At 36.8% G+C, this 12,204-nt stretch overlaps 1 pseudogene; it reads right to left on the reverse strand.

The window, feature by feature from the left end:
- Window positions 1-354: 354 nt before the first annotated feature.
- LOC127836056 (uncharacterized) overlaps window positions 355-12,204 on the reverse strand; it is a 28,425-nt pseudogene continuing 16,575 nt past the window's right edge.

Consider the following 12,204-nt stretch of genomic DNA (forward strand, 5'->3'; position numbering starts at 1 on the left):
ATCACTATCACCATTAACATTATCACCATCACCATTAGCATTATCACCATCACAATTAGCCTTATCACAATCAACATTAAAATAAAAATCATCGTTAACATCATTATGATGAACACCCTCATCATTGACTTTATCATCATGATCGTTGACGTTAACACCATAATCAATGAAATAACCATCATGACCATTGGCATACACATAATCGGCCATTGAAGTTGTCGATATCAATAATAAATGGAATCGCAAAGACGAATTTTCTGGTTTGGTCCAAATTAATATTTTTAAGCAAACTATCTTATTTTAAACCGGTATCCTTCGTTGCTACACGAGTCAAACAATTAAAAAATAGACGTCTTCAAAGTGTGAATATTTATTTTAATATACAGGAACAACAACTAATAACGATTCTTTTGGATGTAAATAATTTGAATGCAAATAGTGCCGGTAACAAATATATGTACCGCGTCGAAGGAAAATGGCGAAAAGCGCGCAGTCTGGCACGGACATTATATGCTATGGAGACTATGAAACCTAACTGACATTATAACAGACAGGGTGGCCCCTGGTCTGGAGCTTCGCTGCCTGCTTATGACATTAGACCCATTTTCGCACGACGAGGTTCATACCAAGCTTTAACTTATATCGATTCATTTCTAAATGATTACGCTATTTAAATGTAATGGTACACTTTATGTATCGATCTCACTCTGAAAATAAATATAACGAAACAGTTCTATAATTCATATCAAATAAACATACACTAATGCTTTAAAACATTAATATGACATAACGCAACCTTTTACGAAATACGCATTTGATGCCATATTATTATAGACATGTTGAAGGCACGTATTTGTAGAAATAAATAAAGTTTAAGCCATTCAATACAAAGACATTTCACACGTTTAACGCTCGAACCAATACTGTGTCGTAAGCATGTTTTCCTTTGGTTTATTAATTAAATTTAAACCTATATATAAACCCGGTCGCTAGGTGGACACTATACCACCTCAAGGTGACTTCTTTAACCCATTTATGCCTAGTGGACTCTCCGGTCCTTCTCAATTGGATCAATTTATTTTCAAAGTTAGGGATGTCTAGTATATATTCATTTCTATATTTATAATATTCCTTACAGAAATTCCTTTAAGCAAACAGCGCAGACCCTGATGAGACACCGCTTCATTCGGCGTCTCATCTTGGTCTACGCTGTTTGCCGAGGCCCTTTTTCTAGACGCTATGCATAATTGGGTTAAATAACAGTAAACGTCGGTTTATTTTACAGTGATCATCAACCACTCATTTACACAACAGTGTATCCTTAAACGCCAAATATTATTATAAAATTAAGCCTCGCTCTGTGAAAAGAGGTTTAATACATGTGAATAAAGTGTCGTCCTAGATTAGCCTGTGCGGTTCGCACAGGCTAATCATGGACGACATTTTCCGGCTTAACTTGAATTTTGCTAAGAAGAGACTTTATTTAAACGAAAGATGTCATAAAAAGCAGAAAGTGTCGTCTCTGATTAGCCTGTGCGGACTGCACAGACTAATCTTGGACGACACTTTACACACATTCGATTAAACTCCCTTTTCACAGACCGGCTCATATATCAAAATTATGTTCGTATCAGACAATGACACTTCACTGATAGCAAAACGATATTTTTTATGTTTTGCCATTGATTCCAATATTGAAAAATGATCAATATTGAAAAATTATGCAATATGAACGTGTATAACAGTCATTACTGATAAAATACAATACTATTTCAAAGCGATTATTATTTGGCAATATTTGGTATAACGAAAATATGTCTATCATTTAACACACTAACGTTTCTGTAAAAAATACACTTAATGAGACTGTTCATAAATACGAATATATGCTCATCGGTCTTGGAAATCTGGAATTAATGCATGTGCGTAAATTGGTTTAATGTTGATCACTTATACAAATATTCAATCTTCGCGGAAAGTGTCGTCCCTGATGAGCCTGTACATATTGCACATGCTAATCTGGGACGACACTTACCGCTCATGCATTAAGCCAAGTTTTCCCAGAACAAGGCTCATATTTGAAAATCTCCCTTTAGATACATAATTATGCCAAAGTTGCGCACTTGAGAATGACACAATAACATGTGAATAGATCAAGTTTTTAAAGCCATATAAAAAAATAGTTTCATATCGATATACTACTTACCAAAATGAATTAATTGAAATATATTTGTAACATTTCAAGAGTTGCCGAATAATATAGAATGTTGCCATTTACACGAATGTCTAATGCATTAAAAGAGGATCAACATATATATATTCAACACGTCTTTTAATGTTAATACATCAGAAAATGAAAGCCTAACTAAAACAAAATAAGGGGAAATAACTGAATAACAAACTACCATACTTGACCGAGTTTCTCACAGTGAAAAATTAAACTGCGTTAAACGCAAGACTGTTTGCCATTCATTAAAATGTGAAGTTCCACACAAAAAGAACCCAATAGACTGGCAGGCATCGAACAGCACACATTATTGCAATATAGTTCCATATATAACGCAATTCTTTCAAACATGTTATACGTACAATGCACGACACAAATGCGTTGATATGCTATGCAAATGTCTAGCAAACATGGTCATACACGTCATGGTTTTGTTCCAGTAGCACTCAAACGAACGTCATTGTTGGATATATTCTTCCCAGGGCCACTTACTTGGAAGGTCACAGTGAATTTATCATGTAATAAATCACCGAACAATACTTGCACAATTACATTCACACAGCTTTCTACGTATCTTTACTTTATTTAACAAGGTCATACACCTCAGTAAAGGAAACAAATATTCAATATACAATCAAAGACTAGCTTTCATCTAAACAACATTAATTTACATATCTTTAAATAGTTATTTCCATAACAACAAGTTCCCATCCACCAATTATATTGTATATCAAATCAGTATCAATCGTAGTTATGTTCTTTGATTTCATGGCTAATCGATCCACGCATTCGACACTTCAGCATAAGTAAATAACCGTCGCGAATTCCGCTGATTTATAGAAGTCAGAAATTAACGAATTTACGTGTCAACGAAAAATTACTTTTTTTGCAAAAAACGCACAATTTCATGCCGACGACTATAAATGATTTTGCAATATTAAGCGTCAGAATTCGCGTCTTCTAGCACTTCTCCCCGAATTTCAGCAACTTCAGCCTAATCCTCTTCAGTATTTTGATGAACATTTCTGAGTCACACTTCTCGCGACATCGCAACAGCGTCTGTTCCAGTCGGGCCTTAAACTTGGCATATTGAGCTGCAAAACAAAAGAAGAGACCCAATGAGCCTCGCTCTGGGAAAACTGGGCTTAATGCATGTGCGTTAAGTGTCGTCCAAACTTAGACCGTGCAGTTCTCGTTAAGTAATACATGCACTTATTTGCATAAGATAATACTATGTTTCGAAGAACAACTTTGTACATTCGCATTTTAAGGATACAAACAGATTAATATCCTCAAAACGGCTACAATTGAGAAGACAATTGTGCGCATGCGCAAAAAATCGATTTCACGTGACTTACTTTCCCCTGTGGTTCCCATCACGTTTGTGTTGTGGATGCCGCGTCGGAACTCCTCGGCCGGAACCCGCACTGGCTCCTGGAAACTCACCACGCCCCGCTGATTATCTGCAGGAACATAGAAATAATGATAATAATAATGATAATAATAGTAATGATACTAAAAAAAAGAAGAAAAAGAAAAAGAAGAAGAAGAAGAAGAAGAAGAAGAAGAAGATAAAGAAAAAAAAGAAAAATCTTCATCATCACCACTTTAAACATCATCATCATCTACATCATTTTCATAATTATCAGTAAAGCCATCAACAATATCATCATTAACAATATCAATCGACGGAATCAAATCAAGAAAAAAATCACAGTCTTGAGCATAAACATTATTATCATTAGCTTTGTTATCAAATCGTCATTGTCGTCGTTTTCATCATCAGCAGCAGAAACAGCAGCAGCAGCGGAAGCATCAACAGCAACAGCAGAAATATCAACATCTTCGTTGCCTTTTTCACACAGTTTGTCGGCATCAATAATATTGGCATTATTAACAATACTTATTCTATTTCGAACAATATATTTAAAGGCGTTATTTGAAAGTGGTTAATTGATCGTAACGCACTTTTTTGTTCGTTACCTTTGGTTACAGCCCACCGAAACACGTCCACTATGGCAGAAGAGACGTTGTCAAACGCTATCATCATCTCGCTCTGGGATATCGCCTTGTACACCAGGAACGTCTCTCGACGTCGATTTATGCACAACGTCGAGAGGTCAATAATACTGGACGGAGACGGTAACGTCAGCGGTGACGTTTTTGCCGTCTTCCGACGTCGATTTTTACGTTCCCGTCGTCTGCAACGATTAAACGCCTTTTCACCTGAAATGAGTGTCATATTATTAATGCTCATGCATCGTAACTTAGTTATATCGAAATGCCGCGATGGCGTATTTACATGTTTCTTGGTATAAACCGATTGGTTTGACATTTAGTATAACGTCTGTCACGTTATATGTGTACAAAGTAATATATGTTCTGTTCAATGATATGCGAGGCAATGTCATTAAATTTAATTCCACTGAACGGAAAACCAACGCTAGTTCAAATATTATGTTGAATATCGAAAATTGAGTCTCGCTCAAACTTGGCTAAATGCATGTGCGCAAAGTGTCGTTCAATATGAGCCTTTACAGTCCAAACAGGGACGACACTTTCCGCCTAAACTGGATTTTTGTCTAGAAGAGACCTGAAATTAAATTACCCGGTACCATAAAAGCGGAAAGCGGATAAAGTTATTAGCCTGTGCGGACTTGCACAAAACTTAATGCACATGTTTTATGCCCAGTTTTCCCAGAAATAGGTTCAAATCAAAACGAAGACATTTTAGACGCGTTCTGAGAAAACGGGGCTTAATGCATCTGCGTGAAGTGTCATCCCAGATTGCCAGTGCAGTCCGCACAGGCTAATCAGGGACACATTCCGCTTTTATGATATTTTTCGTTTAAAGAAAATCTCTTCTACACGAAAATCTAGTTAAGGCGGGAAGTGTCGTCCCTGATTAGCCTGTACGGACTGCACAGGCTAATCTGGAACGACACTGTACGCACATGCATTAAGCCCAGTTTTCTCAGAACGCGACTCATTTAAACCTGGTAACTTTGTGTTATTGACCAAGAATTCAAACAATATCATCGCCACCCACGTTGAGTATTCACCGGCTTATTAACCCTTTGCATGCTGGGAAATTTGTCGTCTGCTTAAGATGTCGTCTGCATGAATTTCTAAAATTAGCATTTTCTTTGATTTTTTTCAAAGAATACTATCAGAATAGCAAACAGTTTGGATCCATGATGAGACGCCACGTTATGTGGCGTCTCATCTGGATCCAAACTGTTTGCAAAGGCCTTTAAAATTCAGCTCCAGCGCTTTAAGGGTTAATATATAAAATCCCCTAAACAAAAGTTATAAGACGTATTTGTGTTTTGTCTAAGAGAGTTTGTTTCATGATAGACTAAATGTGAACACTTAAAACAGTGTATTTAATTCGGGTTATTCTGCCACTAGTGATTTTTTGCATAATGAAAACATTATACACCTTTTAAGAGAAAGGGTGTGTATCGAAACGGAAAGATAAAATGTAAATAAGTTCAACAAACGGACATGTATACACTAATCTGCAATCAATAAAAGGTGTGTCTGTATTGCTACTACTAATTGCTAAAACAAACATCAATAGTTGATAATTGGTATTTAATTACGCTTTCATCGTGTTACGGATACCGCTAGTAATGCTCATATCCTCCTTGATAATGTATCCATTATAGAACACGAGCTGAAGAACAAAGCCTTGCGCTTTATGCAGAATCATGTTCAACAGATAACGGCTCATGTTTCGTCAGCATGGCGTAGCCAATGGTCACAATATGAATATACCAAGTATTTTCCCGATATAATTCAATGTGAAAGCGACAACTTTAAGCGACTATTAATGCACCATTTTTTACATATAGACCCCTATAACCATAACTTTTCTTTAAGGGTATTCTGAGCTGAATCGATTTAAGCAATAAAATATATGTTACGTACAAACCATGAAAGAGCTTGACACAAATCAAAATTGACTTATTTGGCAGTTTCTTTCTCCGGCCGTTTTTGTAGTGGAATGTAACCTTTTTCAGTGCACTGCTTTACGGTCTCAAACTTTATCATATTTCAGGGATTTAGTAGTGAACACATATTCCTACTCTATCAAAATCTCCGAAAGACAAAACCAGAACAAACGTGTAAAACATTCCTTGGAATAAACTATAAACAAAGTTATTTAGAGAGTACAACTTTACATGACTCGAATATTTAGTATAACGTTAACTTCTTCACCAACTTCCACGCACAGATTGTTTATTGCATACCAGTGCAATTTTCTAAACAATCGTACCTTTAGGTCATGATTTTCAACTATGCGTTGAACCACTAGAATCACAGTTCGAATGTTACCACCATTTGAGCCTCGTTCTGTGAAAACAGGGCTTAATGCATGTGCGTACAATGTCGGCCCAGATTCGCCTCGCAGTCCGCACAGGCTAATAAGGGACAACACTTTCCGCCTAAACGAGATTTTCGCTAAGAAGAGACGTCCTTTATACGAAAAAAACATGTTAGCGGAAATCGCACGAAAATGAAGCCCAAATTTCCACAAAGCGGTTCATTTAGATTTCACTTGGATGTTGGCATAATGTTTGGTCTAGTGTAGCCATGTCTATATGGCACGCCCCCTGTCTGTATTTAGTATCGATTCAACCGTTTCTTAAATACAAGCAATTTACACCACGCCTAGATATAATAGTCTTTTCAGCGATTTCAGTAGCTTTTTGCAAAATCTGACTTTTGTAGATTAAATGGTGCAGATGTTACGTCAACATGTATAAATTGTTTAAATCTGCGCATCGTATACCCATAATCGTATTAAATGACGTTATACTAAGTAAATAAATTCGGTTTTGAAATATTGATCAACAAGCGAACTAAAGATTTTGAGTAACGGTACGAACGATTTAAACCGCGAAAAATTATTGCATGCTTTTGTTAGTTAACATCGGTACACTGTGCATTATTTGCAGTATTTCATGAACTGAATGTGTCATTCTGCCTTAACAAGGGAGACTTAACTTTACAGGCTGGAACTAAAATTACGGTTTATTAATTTTCGAATTTCGAACTGAACTGTTTGACTTATGGAGTAAGAATTATCGAGATTATTCCACAAACAAAGGGATACTATCGCGTTCGTCGTTTCATTTATTTAGACGCAAACAATATGGAGTGACATCCCTTTATCTATGAATAAAAATACCTTCATCTTTTGAACACTTCGATCGCCGACGGTTATCTTTTTTCTCGCCGCCTTTTCGTTGACTCTTCTTCTTTTCTTTATCCTTTGGTTTCTTCTTTCTGCCAGGCTTGTTCTTCTTGCCCGGTTTGTTCTTACGTGCGGGCGGTTCGTCTTGGCACGTTTTACAACACTTCCCGTTTCTCTTTGAGCGGGTTCTGACACGGAAGCTCGTGGTCCGGGATACAGTCCTTCTGACACTTCACGTGGCCGTTCTGGAAAAGGGCCGACAATAAATAATAAGTACTTTTGATTTTTTGTTAAGTAAACTTCACGTTTTTGCATTAGTCAATAATTTACGCTATGCATTTAAATCGAGCATTTTGGGAAGACAGGACTTAACACAAGTGCGAAAAGTGTCTTCCCTATTTAGCCTGTGCAGGGACGATACTTTCCGCTTTTCTGACATCTTCTAAAAGAAAATCCATTTTAGGAGGAAAGTGTCGGCCCCGATTAGCCTGTGTGGACGTCACATGCTTATATGGGACGTCATTTTACGCACACCCATAAAGGCTGCAAGTTTCGTCCCTGGCTGGCCGTGCGGGCTTCACAGGCTTATATCTTGGGCGACACTTTACGCACATGCATTAAGCGTGATTTACTCAGAACGAGGCTCATATAAGTTTCAAGACATGGAAATAAAATGTTCTTCAAAACCAATGGCGCTGAATGGCTATAAAATAAATCTTCAAGTTTTACTGCCATCGAAGAAACAAAATAGCAGGAAAGAATGTAAAAAAAAAAAGAAGTGTGTAGCTTACATCCGCAGCGCCAATATTTCTAAACACGCTGAATTGCGGGCAATTGAACAGCAACTAAGAGCCGATTAAATCAATACGCGACTTTGCAGCCGGTTACAGTTCGCGACATGATAATAAACATACAATTAAACAAGCCCATTGTGGCTCCATCTGGTTTAAACAAAATATCGCATAGACGCTCACAATTCTATAAAAATACACCAAGTTCCTCGATGATTCGTATTCTTAATCGAAACAACGTGATAGAATTAAAGCATCAATCTTCAATATGTTTGTCTGAAGATTTATTTTGGCACCAGAGGTAATAAAAATAATGCAAAGGTGGGTTAGGCCGCCATAAGTTGAATGAAATGTTGTCTACGGGCTGCATACTTGGCGTTTTCAAACAAATAAAACACTCTGACGTCGGTGCAACATATTTCGCAAATTCCGCTGGCGCAAGTTCATCGAACGATCGAGTTTAATTTGTATGAAAATAAAGTTCGGGTTGCTGCAATTGTATTAAATCGGACTTGATTTGAAATAACAACTCTGGTAAACTCTTAAATAAAAAATGAAATATATATGTGTAAATAATCTCAATTATATATTCACTTTCAAACAAAACAGATTGTCCAGATTTGTTTCGTTTCCGAGTTTGTCAATAATACGCGTGTAGTAATAGACCTAACAGTGATTTTGCAGGCAATTTATGTTTCCATTTAAAGAGCTAAAAAAATAATTTTGTAAAAAAAAATGTTCAAAGCCGTCAGTGTTTTTTTGTGGGTTTGATATAATATATTAACATACTACTCGCTGTATTGCTCAGACAAAGAACAAAAAATGAGACTAGGAAAAACATTTTATTTTTAGACTTAATAAACATGAGTCTCGCTCTGGGAAAATGGGGCTTAATGCATGTACGTAAAGTGTCGTCCCAGATTAGCCTGTGCAGTACGAACAGGCTATTCAGAGACGACACTGTCCGCCTGAACTGAATTTCTGTGTAGAAGAGACTTCCTTTAAACGAAAAATACCATAAAGCAAAAGTGTCGTCCCTGTGAAGCCTTTGAGGACTGCACATGCTAATCTGGGATGACACTTTACGCACATGCATTAAGCCCAGTTTTCCCAGAGAAAGGCTAAACTTATTATTATCGTTGTTAAATCACGAATCCACAGGCAAATATAATAAACAAATCATTTCTTAAATTTCAGTGTAGTACGTCACTAAGTAGATTGTATCACGTGACTTACGAGGCATGTGCATGTGACACAAGTGATGTCGCCGATATTAGCGATGCTCGGATGCCACGTGGAACCGTTCGTCTTCGTCATCATGTTCTCCATGCAATCTAATCAATAAAAAATGCAGGTATTCGAAACCATGAAGGGGTAACAGAACCTTATCGAGAAAATTTAAGGTATTCTATGCTATGGCATTTTTCTGAGAACAAAATGCAAACACGTAATAAATATACTTTGTTAATAAACTTACGAAACTGCCGAAAGACCGAGTAATTATTAAAACGGGAGTTTGTTATTTTATAAACAAACGTATTCATATCATCATAATGACGTCATTACATGCAAAGATCAACGAAAAAAATGTCCATGACTGAACGTCGTTCTCGGGTCCATCAAAATTTGAGACTGGCCTGTGTTATTATCAATAGTTTTAATTATCAAAATATTTCAGTAATCAGTTATAGACATTAATAATAACAATATAGAAAAGACGTGTTGTTGTGTTTTGCATATGTTGTTGTGGTTTTTGTGGTTTTTAATCGTGCTCACGATTTAAAAGCACGTTGTATTATCTTATTGACTAAGCATGGTAAACTAAGCTTGATGCAAGTGCGTAAAGTGTCGTCCCAGATAAGCCTGAGCAGTCAGCACAGGCTAATCTGGGAACAGTTTCCCGCCTAAACTGGCCTTTCGCTACGATGGGACTTATTTAAACAGGTTTATCTAGGATGACATTTTACGCACATGCATTAACCCCAGTTTCTCTTAACGCGGCTCATGTAAGGCAGTCCCATAAACACACAGAATCAACGAATATTTGGTAAAATATTTTGTAAATGAAGTTGAACCATAAAAATCTGTGTTCATTATACCAATAGCCCAAATTCCGACGCTAAATTATATCGCATGGTAACATAGATTTTACGAGCTACAAAATACTCGTTTTCTGTGTGTGACGATATTTTCTACGTGAATTTTACCCGAACCCGAACATTTACGAGCGAACGCGAGATTGGCTTCGGGCAGCGTCGGCCCGAACCCGAACATTTACGAGCGAACGCGAGATTGGCTTCGGGCAGCGTCGGAAGCACGACGTAGTTCTCATTTTACGAATAATTTTACGAACTATTTGTTGATTTTGAGCGTTTATGGGGCTTTAAACAATACATTAAGGCCTACAATAAGTGTCATGTACCTGCGCATATAGGGCAGCAGTCGTCGACCGTCTGTATGACCGTTGTACATCCCGGGGGTAGGGCGGGGCAGGTCTTGAGAAAGCAGAGCGACTGACCGTCCTAAAAGCAACCACAATCGGACACGTGTAGATAATTATAAGTATCACGATCCATAAGTGGACTTAAATAAGATACATAACAAAATCTTATTTTACTGTATATATATATGCTTATACGTAGGTGTTGAACATAATAAAATGACTTTAGAACTAATTCCTATTGTTAGAAAAATAATCTTGCTCTAGTAGTTGTATTCGAATGTACGCATCTTTCGAGTTATACTGCTTTTCAACAGAAAATATGTAAGTCCGGATATGGGCTATCCGGATATCGTGTTTTGATTGGGAGCATGGTTGTGAGAAGCCTTGTATTTCAAATCTTCTTTGGACCAAAGGAAGGTCATATAAGTAGTTTTAATATGACATTACATGCGCAGAAGTATTTAATACACACACCTCACAAATGCACATGACACATTGATTGTCTTTAGTTCGCCTAATTCCTGTAGAATTCGAAGCGAATCTGTCGCCGTTTTGAAAAATTCTTCCATCTGAAGTCGTGCAGGGTGCGCGCGCATTGGAATTACTTTTGTCTTCATCCGCGCTCACTGTAGGAGGAATGTTGGGAATATCTAGATAAAATAGTGCGTTTATTTTCACGAAAAATTAAGAAAAATACAAACCTATTTCTAAGTATTTGTGATATCTGTAAGAATATTTAACTCATGCAAAACAGTGATGATCGATCAAATATTGAAATTTAACCACGAAGTAATTATTAATAAATCAAATTATGATAATTGATTATGTCACTTTTTCTTATACATGTAATATTATGTGCGTTTACTTATGTCACCAATAAAACACAAACAGATACAAACAAAGAAAGTCTAAATTTAAAAATTAATGTTTCATAAACAGGATATTAATGCTTTCAATTTACTCAAGTAATCACGATTATCTTTACATGACTTTAGTATATACCAAATCCATCACAAAACAATAACAAATAGAACACAAGGCATCGACACTGAGTCGTTAACACAAGCGTGTATGCTTTTACTGATAATAATAATACACTTTTTTTAAATTAATGCAAAATTTACAAATGCAAGTTTCTGCGAAATATGTATGGATATCGGTCATAAAGTATTTAATATACAGTATATATTTTAAATACTCCAGAATTGGGTAGAAAAATCATTTGCGTCTCGGTCTGGACATATCGGCTTAATCCATTTGTGTAAAGTGTCACTCGGTGTGGACATATCGGCTTAATCCATGTGTGTAAAGTGTCACTCGGTGTGGACATATCGGCTTAATCCATGTGTGTAAAGTGTCACTCGGTGTGGACATATCGGCTTAATCCATGTGTGTAAAGTGTCTCGGTCTGGACATATCGGCTTAATCCATGTGTGTAAAGTGTCATCCTACATAAGCCTTTGCAGTCCGCTTCGGCTTACAAAAGACGACACTTTACGCTTGTGTTGCCTTTTTCTTTAAATAATCGTCCCTGATTAGC

Source organism: Dreissena polymorpha, chromosome 6 (assembly GCF_020536995.1).
Source record: "Dreissena polymorpha isolate Duluth1 chromosome 6, UMN_Dpol_1.0, whole genome shotgun sequence".
Taxonomy (NCBI): Eukaryota; Metazoa; Mollusca; class Bivalvia; order Myida; family Dreissenidae; genus Dreissena; species Dreissena polymorpha.